This window comes from Lissotriton helveticus, chromosome 9, assembly GCF_964261635.1.
Source record: "Lissotriton helveticus chromosome 9, aLisHel1.1, whole genome shotgun sequence".
NCBI lineage: Eukaryota > Metazoa > Chordata > Amphibia > Caudata > Salamandridae > Lissotriton > Lissotriton helveticus.
Genome location: NC_136070.1, coordinates 944,948,684 through 944,962,396, shown reverse-complemented (window position 1 = coordinate 944,962,396; position 13,713 = coordinate 944,948,684). Strand labels below are relative to the sequence as shown.

Below are 13,713 nucleotides of genomic sequence, written 5' to 3'. Positions count from 1 at the left end.
TGCTGTGCTGGTGCTGAGGCTGAGGTGGTGGTGCTGCACTGATGCTGAGTTAGTGTGGTGGTGCTGCACTGGAGCAGAGCTGGTGTTGAGGTGGTGTGCTGGTGTTGAGGTGGTGTGCTGGTGTGGAGGTGGTCTGCTGGTGTGGAGGTGGTCTGTGCTGGTTCTGAGGTGGTGCTGCGCTTGGGTTGAGTGATGCTGAGGTGGTGTTCTGCTTCTGTTGGTGGTGTTGGACTGCAGTTGCGTGCAGTGGCCTTGCGTAGATGACTTGAAAGGAAGGCAACTCTGCTCATAAACTGTGTAGCTATGCAAAGAAGTGCATTTTTTCTATGATATACAATCACAAGCTTAACAAAGTGTATGTAGTGAAAAAGGCATTTACACAATTGCAATGCACCATGCTTTGTTTAATTTTTCAAAGTCAAAACAATCTCTGTCCATGGAGCACTCCTCACATACTTAAAATGCATTTTCTCCCTTTTATGGTTATCTGGCATCACAGCTAAACTCCTCTGTTACATTGCACTATGAAAAGGGAAAGTGTGAAACCCAGGAAATGGCAGAGAACAGTTCATTTGTTAGAGAAAGGAGAGATTACATTTGGTTCATGCATACAGTGTAAGCATTTTGATTTATATGATATTGAGAAGTGTCCTAGGGCATCATGAGTGTTTGCATTTCTAAATTAAGCAACCTCACGTGCAAATCACTCACAGAAGAATATAAAATATTTAGAAGTTTTCGTGATGGCGGAGCTGAAGCCTTAAGTTGCGAGCACTGCAGAGCCAACTGTCACACGTCTGTGCCAAACACCACCAAGGGTATAGTTATCGGCGATACAGCATGTGTAGTGGCACCGGGGCCCTGCACGCTAATTGTTGTTTTATTTCACAACCCTAATACCAGTCTTAGAGTGTATGTGCCTTGCTTTCCCTGGGGCCCATGGAACGTATGCCATGTCACTGAAAGAGAAGGGGGGGCTAGTGCTCTGACCCACATTCTCCCACGCCGGAGTCATTTAATGCAGACACACAGCCTGTGCTTTGAATGTGCGTCTTGGTGACATGATGGGCATTGTGTTTGTATCGCCCTTCCTGGTGGTGGCTGGGCAGGTATTCCCCCCACCAGTGCCTTGTAAAATGGCTGCTGCGGTAGACCTACAGGTTGCCTCCGTAAACACACCGTTCCGGTGCACACTGTGAGAAATAAACACCAGTGGCAAAGAGACCTGAATAGAAACTGAGACGTGATCTATTTCACTGACCCCGTTTTGACTGAGGTAAATCCACACAACGTGGGTCGGGTCTATTGAACTGCCCAGGCCACCAGAGCGCATTAATTAATAAGACGGAGGGAGGGTGGTCTGGGTGAGGGGATTAGGTGGGCCACCTCGGGCGGAAATGCAGCAGCACGGTTTGATAAAGTATCATGGTATCGCACACACACGCACTGCGGGCAGCGACGGGGTTGAGGTTGAGAGCCGCTCGCCGCTGCCTGGCCCCGGATGTTGCCGTGGCGTTTAGGAAAGGGAGAGTGGGGCTTACCTGTGGGTCAGGAGCAGGGCACAAGTCCTAACAAGCATTGGCCGCGTGGCCCTGAAAGTGAAGCCGCTGCTGAAGTGTTCTGCTTAATGAGGAAGAGAGAGGGGGGGCGGGCTGGCCCGGCCCTGAAAGTGACGCGGGAAAGCAAAAGTGTTCTACTCAATGAAGAAGACTGTTGTGTGAGGGCGCGCGCGCACTAAGCCCAAAAAAAAAAAACAACAAAAAACGCAATCTGTGGTGGGGGAGGGGGAGGGAATCGAAGCACAAGCAAGGCTGAGAGAGGCACGCAAGGCTTAATGAGCCATGACACAAACCCACATGGTGGCTGCACGCGTGCCCACAAAAGCCTCTGGTAGCACTTTGAAAACCCCCTTACTAAATGTCTGGCAGTGCAGCGCATGCACTGGCTCAGGCAAGACCTAAATAGCATCGGTAAAGCGTGCAGGTCTGGCATCGGCTGACACCCTTTTTACTTTGTCAAGGATTGTTTTGCAATGTTACGGGTTATGCAAAACTATGTTGGGAAAGCATGGGTTGCTGGACTCCTCAAAATTGGTTGGAAGGAAAAACAGTTTTTGGTCTTAATAGTTTATGGTCTTAATAGTTTAAAAAAATCTTTTTATTGATTTTTCCAACAAAAAACAAAGCAATCAGCATTTCAAATGGATATACACAGATAATTAACGAATATGGCCAATGTTTGGGCTAATCAATCAGCACATGGACATAGAAGGCTGTTAAGGGGATCCAAGCTCATCCTCCACAGCAACCGCTGGTGGAACGCATATATCTCCTCTATATGTATTCCATTTTGACCATATCCGGGACCACTTTTGAGGGCAGCCTCTTGACATGCATTGATTGCATCCAATCAATATTGAACTTCCACATGGCAAGTGTAGGAGGTGAAGCCCTCCCCCTCTCCCCACTGACATCTCTTAGCCTCCGGGTTGATATTCTTTTGGAGGACGTCTCTCATGACCACATGTATCTCACTCCAGTATCTTTTTATCTATTCACACTCCCAGAGTATATGCATGAGGGTGGCGATTTGTCCACATTGTCGTCTGCAGTCCGCACACTCCCCCCCCCCCCCCCCCCCCCCCCCATGCGGAGCAACCGTGGCCTAGTGATGTAGATTCTATGTGGTATTTTCAGTTGGACCAGTCGAAGGCGGGCAGACACCGCCACCTCTCGAGGGAAGGCCAATGCCTCTCTCCATTCCTCATCGTCAAGTAGTAGGTCGTCCCTCTCCCAGGACTCCCGCAACGCAACTAGTGGGTCAGTTTAATTATTAACTAGCTTTTTGTATGTTAGCGAGATGGCTCTCTGCGGGAGCAGGCCATCTAGCAGTCTATCCTCTAGTAGGGATGACTCGAGAGGGAGGAACCCTTCTCTAAGGTTGTTGTCAGGGTGTGTCGGACCTGCAGATAACAGAAGTACTCAGTGCCCTTAAGTTCGTACTGTAGTTGTAACTGGCCAAAGCTAAGTATGTCCCCCTTCACCCAGAGGTCCCCGATCCGGGAAATACCGATCATGTCCCATTTGTCAAAACCCCTGGAGGAATATAGGCTGCCAAGTTTCTCTGAATTCCAAAGAGTAGCTAGTGTCAATTTGCGGTCCCACCCCAGACTTCTGTTCACCGAATGACAGACCTGGACCGAGTGCATTGTGGGGCCGGTTAATGGGAGCTTCTTGGGACGTGCATAAAGGGCACTGTTGTATGTTCCGCCCGGGTCTTAATAGTTTTTGGTCTTAATAGTTTTTGGTCTTAATAGTTTTTGGTCTTAATAGTATTTGGTCTTAATAGTATTTGGTCTTAATAGTATTTGGTCTTAATAGTATTTGGTCTTAATAGTATTTGGTCTTAATAGTATTTGATCTTAATAGTATTTGGTCTTAATAGTATTTGGTCTTAATAGTATTTGGTCTTAATAGTATTTGGTCTTAATAGTATTTGGTTTTAATAGTATTTGGTTTTAATAGTTTTTGATGCATAAGGAGCTGCGTTGTGTGTCGATTTGTGCTGCTCTCTTTTTTTTTTTTGTTGGCTCCTTGTGAAAGGGCAGAATGCTGTCAATCACAGTGAAGTTAGCCAGTGGTTAAAATGGGCTGACCCACTATCCCATGTTGTAATGAGTAGAAGAAAAATGTGACTGACACAACAGACCAGTGTGTAAAGGGGACTGGCAGATGCCCCTATAAGTTAGTTAATTAAACAGATAAGTTCGGGAAAATCCAAATGTATTGGTTAACATCCAACTTAAAAAGGGTTTATCCCCAGTGCCATGTGCTACATAATTCTGTATCTTGATATGATGCAAACCCTTTGGCTGAAGGACACTGGTCATGGCTGGGAACTTGACCAGATTAAATGTTGAATATAGGCTTGCCTAATGAATATAGTCTTGCACGTGTATTCCTGTTTGTTTGCCAAAAATACCCTTTCTTTGGGGTGTAGGTGCCCACGTGGCATGAGGGATGAGGAAGATGGGGAGACAGTTCAACGGAACCAGAATACTACCCTGCCAACCTTCATTTGCTCTTATACATTTGCAGGTTTGAGGGCGTGAGTCTGCTCCTTCTATTGTCTTGTTTACTCCGCTTGAGCTGTTGGTCTCAGGTCAGCTCCCAAGTAGTAGTAACGTCATTTGGGTTTTGAGGACATCCCATTTCTTCTGTACGTTCCTTTCCCAGTTGGCCTCTCCACACTCGTCATTTGCAAAGGGCAAATGCGGCTACATTTCTTCCTTTCTGCTTATCGATGTTCAAGCCTGGGTACATTACCCTGCTTGTATTTTCACTTCATTTATACACGAAAAACCACCATGCAATCTTATCCATTCACGTTTATTCCTTGCCTATAAACAGTTTATTTTCTGTTGCCCCATCTTGCAACATCCCAATGTGATTATTTTATTGGATAATGCATTTCTATAGTGCGCACGTTCTCATGTCTCCAGGCAGTAGTGTACCATTTTGCCTGTTTGTTGTATTTGTGTGTTTAGAAGTTGCCATTCATTAAATTAAAAGTGAAGTGTTTTCACTGTTGATTAAAATATAAATCCTCCTTTCTGACTGTGTAGCTGAGTGTTCTGGAGTCTTGGGGCTAGGAGTTAAAATCTTCTCCCATGCTCCCTGCCCCAGCTACTTGATGTTGATCTCGATTAGTAGCCAACAGATTTTTTTCTATTGTATTTCACAAATCCCGGGCAACTCAAGCCCTCCAGATGGCTCTAAGACCACTTGATCTCTTCATCCCTTCTCTTGAACGGCTTGGTAAAATTGACAGTGGACTGTGACCTGAATCCAATCATCTACATACAGCGAATGGAATGATTTATATACACCCCCTCATACATTACATGGTTGAATTTGACAATCCAGAACTGTTCTGCCTGTGTTCTTAAAAAGATATTTGGAGATCATGTCTTAAAGACTATTGACGCATTTCAGGTACTCGTTAACCTTGTCTTTAACAATGATGTGTAATACTTGGGGATGTAATGGAATAATGATCTCTACTTCTGAGCAATGAAAATATGTGTTTTACTACTTGGTTTAATTGGTGATTCATGCAGTGGTTTGTCTTTTATTCACATGTATACCTACTTTTTTTTAATGCTTTACTGCTTGTTTAAATTTTGAATTTGAACTTGATGAAGTACACCAACACCCATAGGGTTCACTTGACACCGACCCAATATTCAAAGGAAGGCCAGCTATAAAACCAGAATTTACGGGAATACCATATTTTGAGTTTGCACCACTTGTTTTTGAATTAATGTAAATAGGAACTATTACAGTAATCTTGTCTGGATCCAGTCATAGCAATGAACAAAACTCGTGTGCAGTCCAAAGAGAGGAGAGGAAGTTTGGGACAAAGTTGCCTTGTGTGAAATACGCATGAGCAGCCATCTGGTACCGCTTTATTTTTAATAATGTGGCCATCTTGACACCCAGGTTTTTCATTCCATTAACTGGTCAAGGTCCAATTCCTACTGTTCTACTAGCCATTCTCGGAGTTGCCACTAGTGTTCAAAACTTCAATTTTGTCCTTATTAAGCTGTAGCAAGTGTAAGCCTATGCAATTACACACTGCTGACAGGCAACCTTGAAGTGCAAGAGCATACATTATCTGAAAAATTAGATTTGTATGAACCTCATATATGTATAAATCGGGGTTATATGATCAGATAAGAGTGGCTAAGGGGCTGGCATACACATTGAGCAAATAGGAGTTTTGAGGGAATTCACAAGCGATCTTGCTTATCTAATATCAAAATGTAGATGCACCTGTTAAGTTATGCCATCTAAATGGAAGTAAACCAGTCTGGCATGTTGCTGCAAATGCCCACCTCCTGTAGTTGTCTTTTGAGAATCTTGCTGTTGACAGTTGTGTTGAATATTTTATACTGCAAAGTTTGGTCTGGTCATAGAGCACTCCGCCCTCAACCTTCCACCCTGATTAAAATATTATTTTAGTCTTGCCAACTGATCAATTGCACCCATTTGGCTTTCATCCCGGTGCAGGTTTCCATCAGTTGTGCAGATTGTTGTATTGGTTAGCTTTCCCAAGAAGCAGCAGAGTATCAGGTTTCCATCAGTTGTGCAGATTGTTGTATTGGTTAGCTTTCCCCAGAAGCAGCAGAGTATCATCAACACAAGTGATACTGCAGAATTATTGCTTGAACAGAGTCAGGCAATGTATGATTTGCACGATGCAAAGTACCGCCGAAAACTATGATCACTTCAAATAAATTCTCTACAATTGGAGTGCCCCAGTTTGACTATGCATCTTCATCCTGAAAGGAATGAGTGAAACCAAGAGAATTTGAGAACCGAAACCCCTCCTACTTTAGTTGTATGACATACAACTAACATTGATGTTTGGGCACCCTACCTGAACCACTTATTTAACATAGTTGCGGCTACTGACCATATTCCGGACACATGGAATGGCGCAGAAATCATTACTATTTTTAAAAAAGGGGATCGTGGCGACCCAGCTAATTATCGCCCCATTAGTCTTTTAGACAGAACGCAGAAGATCTATGCTAGACATATTTTAAATCGGATAAACACATGGTTGGAGGATGAGTCAGTTTTATCCAAATACCAGGCGGGATTTAGGAATAAAACAGGTACTATAGATCAGGTATTTAGGCTATGCTGTTTGTACTGGAAATATGTTATTATCCGCAAAGGTCACTTGTATGTGACCTTTGTAGATCTGCGAGCAGCATTTGACCTAATTCCCCGCGATCTACTCTGGAAAACACTGAATAGGCAAGGGCTGCCAGGTGAATTGCTAAAACTCTTGATGGGCTTGCATCAGGAGAACTATGCCAAGGTTAGGTGGGGCCCAAATGGGGAACTTACAGACCCAATCCCCATAAAACGGGGAGTACGTCAGGGATGCGTACTGGCCCCCACACTTTTCTCCCTCTATGTAAACGACATAGCAGCCTATATGGAAAATTGTGATAACGACTCGCCCCGATTGGGAGGGGAACGTGTTGCGTCCCTCCTTTTCGCGGATGACACTATTTTAATCTTGCAAACACCACGCGGCCTACAGACCCTTTTAGATAGGTTTCAACAGTACTGTTCCTCAAAAGGACTAGAAATCAATATAAAAAAACAAAATATATGGCACTAAACCCGCATAAAACTTTTAAAAGGAATTTAATGTTAAACGGACAGAAACTGGACTACGAACACAGTTTTACATATTTGGGAGTCCTGATAGACACTCTAATGGGATGGGGCCCACAACTAGAGAAATCAAAACTGGTGTTCAAACAAAACTGTTTCCCAATATTGCAGAGACACAATAAAAGTGTGAATAAGGCGGTCTCCCCAGCAGTAGAGCTTTTTAGATACAAGGTTCAATCAGCCTCACTGTACGGGGCGGAAATTTGGGGGCCAGTGTGTAAGAAAGCCTTTGAAGCTCTTGAGAATAAATTTATCAGGGGTCTTTTAAAAGTTCCCATTAATACCCCACTGATACCCTTATTTCTTGATCTAAATATCAAACATACAGACCACCATGCAATATTGAGACCTGTATTGTTGTGGGTAAGACTTTGGACAACCATCGAACTATCTGATTACAAAAATGGCTTGAAAGAAGTCCTTGAGCTCGATAGCGATAGGAATTTTTTTTGGTTCAAGCACGTTAAAACCTGGCTAACGAAGCTCGGATTAACACATTTTTGGAACGAGCCTGGTTCTTTAAACTCAGTCTCTAAGAAAATACTCAAATTATCTTTTTGGTCATATGTGAGCTACGATTCCGTGTATACAAGAACACACGGTCCTCTTACAGAAAAATTTCTTATGGGAAAAAATGAGGCATCCTTTGAACAATTGCTTGATGAAATCGAGCCACCACTGGCCAAATCTCTGTATATAAAATTCAGATATGGAACGCTGAGGTCCAAGGTAACAGAGAAAAGTTGGGGAAAAATAGACAACGACTATTGCAGTTTGTGCACTATTAAACAAAGGGAGGACATTTATCACATATTGTTTTTCTGCACTAGCTACGATAAGGCAAGGAAAAGATGGATAGTCCCCTTGTGTCGTAATATTGGTTCTATTTCCCATAGGGAAGCTGGTAGGATCCTAAGTACGGACACCAGCCAAGTAATTGTGTTCGGAATCAGTAAATTTTTACTGTCCGTTTATCTCATTAGACGGAAACGAAACCTTTCATTTTAAATGAGGAAAACTACCATCCTGAAATCTTGTAAATCATGAATTGTGTCTAGCTATTGTGTCTTCCTAAATTTCCGGCTGTTATAACCAATTTAATGTTTTTTTAATTTGATTCTTAAAATATTTTAACATATTTATTCATTCTCTGTGCCAAACACAAATTATAATCTTGTGTGTCCAAATATGATGAAATATAGATTCATAACAGGGTGCTCAACTATAATGAATTGTAAGTTCCATATGTGTTGAATTTTATTTTGTTTTGTTATATTTTATTGTATCTTTTATGTTGCAAGTCAACGAAATAAAGATTAAACTTGAACTAGTTGTATGAAAGTAGAACACAGAATCGAAATGACAATCCTAATGGTTTGCAGTGTCTTCTGTGGTATCACCTGAACTGTAGCTGGCCCTGATACTTAAATTATCTTGGCCCAACAGCCCACACTTCTCCCAATTGCTCTGAAATTGGCCTGTCAACCTGTTTTCCAAGGATCTGACTAAATGCAGGGAGGTCAATAATTAATAGGTTGATTCTGCAGGAATGTTGGGGCAAGTAAGATTTTTTTAAATAGAGGGGTAAAAATGTGTGTGGTGACGAGGACTTAGAACTGTACCTACTTTAAGGGATGGATGGACTAGTTTCCTGATGGCAGGAGCAAATTACTGGTAGCACCACCCAGGTGGTGTATCACAGTCCATAGCTCCTGTTTTTAATTCTTTTTATGAGCCCTATGATTTCTTGAAGAATATCATCCTGGAAATGTTAATATTTTAATATTCTTCCTTCTTTCCTCAACTGCAGTTTTCAGTTCTACTTAAACGTTTGTCAGTCTTTGAGCCAACTTTCTTTCACTCAATCCCCGATTTCCATGCATTATCTAAATGTACCTATCCCATTGCGACACAAGCGTATCTGCTGGTTTTTGTACCGCCGTTTTACATTTCTCCTAATGCTGTTAGGAGGCTTGGGGAAGCCTTGTTGTTTTGCACCAACTTCGGTGTTGGCCGGCTACCTTCATAAATTTGTCTAAGCTTAAATATGGCAGAATTCATATCTCTCACCTACCTGTATCTTTGGCCAGAGACTTTGTACCTAAACTGTGCCTCTTTCTCCAGTCTGTTTCCCCCCTCAAACTCCGTAAAGAAAATCTGTTCTAGACTAGAAACTAAGAAATGCAACCCTGTGCTTCAATTTGCTTCTGTGTATGGAAAACTGAAAGCCTTGCTGTTTGTACTGTTCAGTTCAAAATTAGTAGTAGACATGTTATTGTTTAAGTTTACCCAAAACCTATATACAAAATAATATACATAACTACACACACCACAGATAAATAGTTAATAAGGCATTAAAATGTTTGAAAAATAAATGCAATGCATGTTAAAATAATGATGGTTTTAATCCTGTTGCTTCAGACCAATACCATTCAGTCAGGCTGACTATACTCCTCCCAGAGCTTGATGGCCTGCTTAACCACTTTGTCTGCCGCGGTGCGGGCGAATCTGACTCATGCGCAGATCGGACGGCCCCGGCTGTCCTCCGCACACGCCCACCGGTGGCCGTCTGACGCATGAAAGGGGTTAAAGAATTTTGCATAGTTGCCTACAGCATTTACAGTACCACCCTAATAGCTAAAAAAAAATAGTGCCTCTGATGTTGTTCTTATACCTTCTGTGTTCAACATGGACTTTAGGTATTTTTTTCGAGTGTGTATTAGAGCTGGACACAGGCCCATTGTGTTCGATGGATTCCTACGCTGGCTACACATCCTGCAAAAACTGTCAGTTCAACCGTTTGATTTCTAAACACCGTTGAAATCCTTAAAAGAGAGATTTAAAAAAAAAAGCCTAAATCGCATGAAGTCAGTCAATTAAAATCGAGATAGGATATCCTTAAACAAGAAAAGGTTTATTTGGTGTACCTAGGATTATAGATGCTGCCTCACTGTCCCTAGTCAGAAGTAGTGTTGACTCCCTTTTTCAATACTAACTTTTAAGCTGGTCTAGACACAGATACTAGTTTTGCCATCGAGGGGAGATTATAACCTGCCAGCAACTTTACCAGAAACCCTTTTTTGATGAACCAGGCCTAATTCTAATCTTATGTGGCATATAAGCCTTTAAAGTAGCAGTTTTCGAGTGCAATTCAAAAACATGAAGTTAAGCTTTTGGATAATGAATCTGATGGAGACTCCTAGCTGCAGATTTTTTACCTTTGAATTATCCCCAGGCGTCAGTCTGAACCTGCAAATCTTGAGTGAGCAGTACCCCTGCCTGCCGGGTAGGTGATATTGTTCAGCACTGCATGGTGCTGGTGGTGTCCTTTTCCGTGCCATAATTGACATGCGTCCTGCTTATAAAGGCGCCACCCTAGTGCGTTGCCGTCAGTTCTTTACATTCTGCGCCAGCTACCCCCAGTCATTTGTTTTTGACTGACCTTTTTTTGACTTTTTGTCAAAGTCTTTTGATATCTTTCTCCATGTATGGCAGGGATGTCCACTAGGAAAGCTGGCTTTAAGCTCTGTAGCATCTGTCACCAACCGATGTCAGTGACAGACCCGCATCTTATTTACCTCTGGTGCCTGGAGCTTGACCACGATGCAAAGACCTGTCAACTGCCATGCCATGCAGCTCAAGGCCTTTAGGAAGAAGCCTTCCCAGGTCCTTGCCGCTCGATGTGCGACACTGTGACTGTCTCAATCCCAGTCGAGAGGAATGTCCCTGGATTGATTGCAGAGCCATTGATCTTTATCGGAGTTGAAGTTGTTGGGATAAGTCCCAAAAAGAAGAAAAGTAAGAAGTCTAAGAGGTCTTCGACTTCACTGCCTCCACTGAAGTTATCTGACGAGACAAGGAAGTGTCCTGAGACGAGGAAGTGTCCTCCTTCAAGGCATGCCGTTGAGCCTGCTTCTGGGCTGGCTCCGCACTTCCGGAGCGCCCACCCAACTCCAACATTTGTATGAGGCCATGCATCTCCTATATGGGCATCCCAGCTCTGCTGGCACGCCTTTAAGCCCTGCAGATTCAGGAGGGGCCTGTACTAGTTCCCCACTGGTGCGTCCCCCCCTGCATTCATAGGGCCCCTTGGATCCATGCATGGCTTCGTACAGGTACTGGTCGTACCATTTTGACCTTCCCTAATTCCCCTTCGTGGTGTGTATAAAGGGTTAACCCACAAGATAAAAACAGCAAGGATTAAAACAGGGATGTATATTGGCACGCCTCTTATGTTCACTGTTTCTGCATAATCTTGCCTTGCAATTTATGAAACTTAGAAACTTTCTCCCTAGATTAAGAAGCATGTCCCTGCAGTATTTTGATGTAGTTTTACTTGACTTGACTCCAATAGGGCTGCAGAGAAACTTGGAAGTGATTTTTATTTATACAGATAAGCATCCTCTTACAATTAATACCACTAAAACTAAGAAATCTGCTTTCAAGGGAAGAAAGCTTAGTAAACCGTTGGTCTATAGGCAGTGGGAAATTAGAACAGGTTAAATCTTACACCTATCAAGACAGAATTTTCTCTCACAACCTTGACCGCAAACAGCTTTTTTTCTGAGTGGTAGTAATGTTTTAGCACATGCAGGTGTATTACATTCTATGACTATGTGGAAAAGACAATTTAGTCACTTATTAGAAACCTATAAGGTAAAACTGCCATCTACCTTAAGCTATGCTGTATAATACATACCTGTAGCATAGTGGTCTCTTCTTAATTTCTATGAGGGGAAAATCTTAGGGGCATTTTGTTCAGTTTAGCACTGCAATTTATGTGCAGGCCTTTCACTCAGAATTAGGTCTTACATATGCCATGACAGTTGCAAACCTAATACGATGGGCGTATAGCCTAATGCTTGCAGCTGAAGGATCGCTCTTAGAACTATTAAGACTGGAGGTTTTATCCGCTTTGTATATGTACAACCATTTTACTCGCAATTTTCAAATTTCATAAAAAAAATTGGGATGTACCTTATCCCTCCAGAATTCATGATCCCCTGGATAATGCGTCTATATTTAAGAGTCTATCCCTAGACTTAGTTATGCATTATATATTGAATACTTTAAAAAAAGTAATACTTAATTATGAATTATGATTTTTTTAATCTAGTTTGTTTGCATTTTATTGTGTGCTTTTATGGCTATCATATAGCCGAATAAAAGATATATATATATTTGTGATTGAATACTGTGGTAGCCTGAGAATGTGTGCATCTTTTATCAACAATATAACGTGCTAAAGCACTGGATTATTTGTCCCGGTCTCTTGATCGTAGTGTACAAAGGATGACGATTGTGTATCCTTCCTCTTAGATCTTATACAGGTAAATAGGCTGACCAGGGATTTGACCCCTTCAAATGTTAACTCTGCAATAGTGGCAACCGGGATTGAAATCATGTTGTCGTTTTCTGCCCGGCACTTGCTGTGCCTGGAATTCAGTTCTCAACACCCTTTTATTGCAGATACAATTTAAATATTATGGATACATTCTTGTATTTTATATGGTCTGCTCCCAATGAATGCGTGTTTTAATTTATTTACATTTTTTAAAGTTTTTGGGAGGTATGTTAGCAGAAAATAGTATACATTTTATATTTTATCTCATATAGTTTTATGGTTGGGTTGTTGTTCTCTGTTGGGGTTTAAATCCATCTTGAATAAACTTGAATTAATTGTGTTAAACAATGTTGACTGTCATTCTTCGGGCATCAGCAAACTAATGGAAGATTTAAGAGAGATGTGAGCTCTTTGAGCCCCTGGTAACCTCATTCTGGTGCCTTTTCAGCAATTGTATTGGATAGGTAAGCAGACAAAAATTGTGATTGTCTCATACTGGATAGTTGTGCGAGTGAGGCAACAGTAAATCTAACAAAACTAAATACAGAGTCCTGATTTTATTGCCCCCTTTCTTTTTTGTGGAAGACACATTAAAAAAAACACAAGCTTACATCCTTTGCCTTTGTGGTTGTTAACATATGTAAATGAATCCCCTTGCCTTCACTATGCTGCTGTTCCTGCTGTTGTTCAATCTTGACTTTGCAAGCGTTGTTGTTTACATGGTGACATTTGGCAAGTTCTGAGTTCTACTGTATCCTCTGCCCCATGGCGAAATAATTGTAAGATGAGGTGGATAATGTTTACATTTTTGGCCCATTTAGGATTCTCATATAATTCTCGCTGGCACTGGAATTACAGGATGAAATTGGTAAATGGAGTTAACATGCCTGTCAAGGTGGATAGTTCATTGATGAGCTTTATTGAATGTCCTGTAAGCAGAAAGCTAGTGTACTACAGACAGGTGACCTTAAATGAAGTTGCTCTGAATGTGGTCAGTGTGAAAGAGCGGCAGTTTAATAAGCTGAATTGGATTTGTATCAGAAGTGTGTATTGTGAAGCGTTTGTCTGTTTGAGCCACTCTGCCTCTCAGTCCTCATATTTCCTAATGTCCTA

The 13,713-nt window shown here is 42.0% G+C and overlaps 1 protein-coding gene across 1 annotated transcript in view; it reads left to right on the top strand.

The window, feature by feature from the left end:
- Window positions 1-13,713, top strand: part of LOC144782059 (alpha-actinin-4) — a 280,125-nt gene that overhangs the window by 107,523 nt on the left and 158,889 nt on the right. The gene's annotated exons all lie outside the window — the stretch shown is intronic.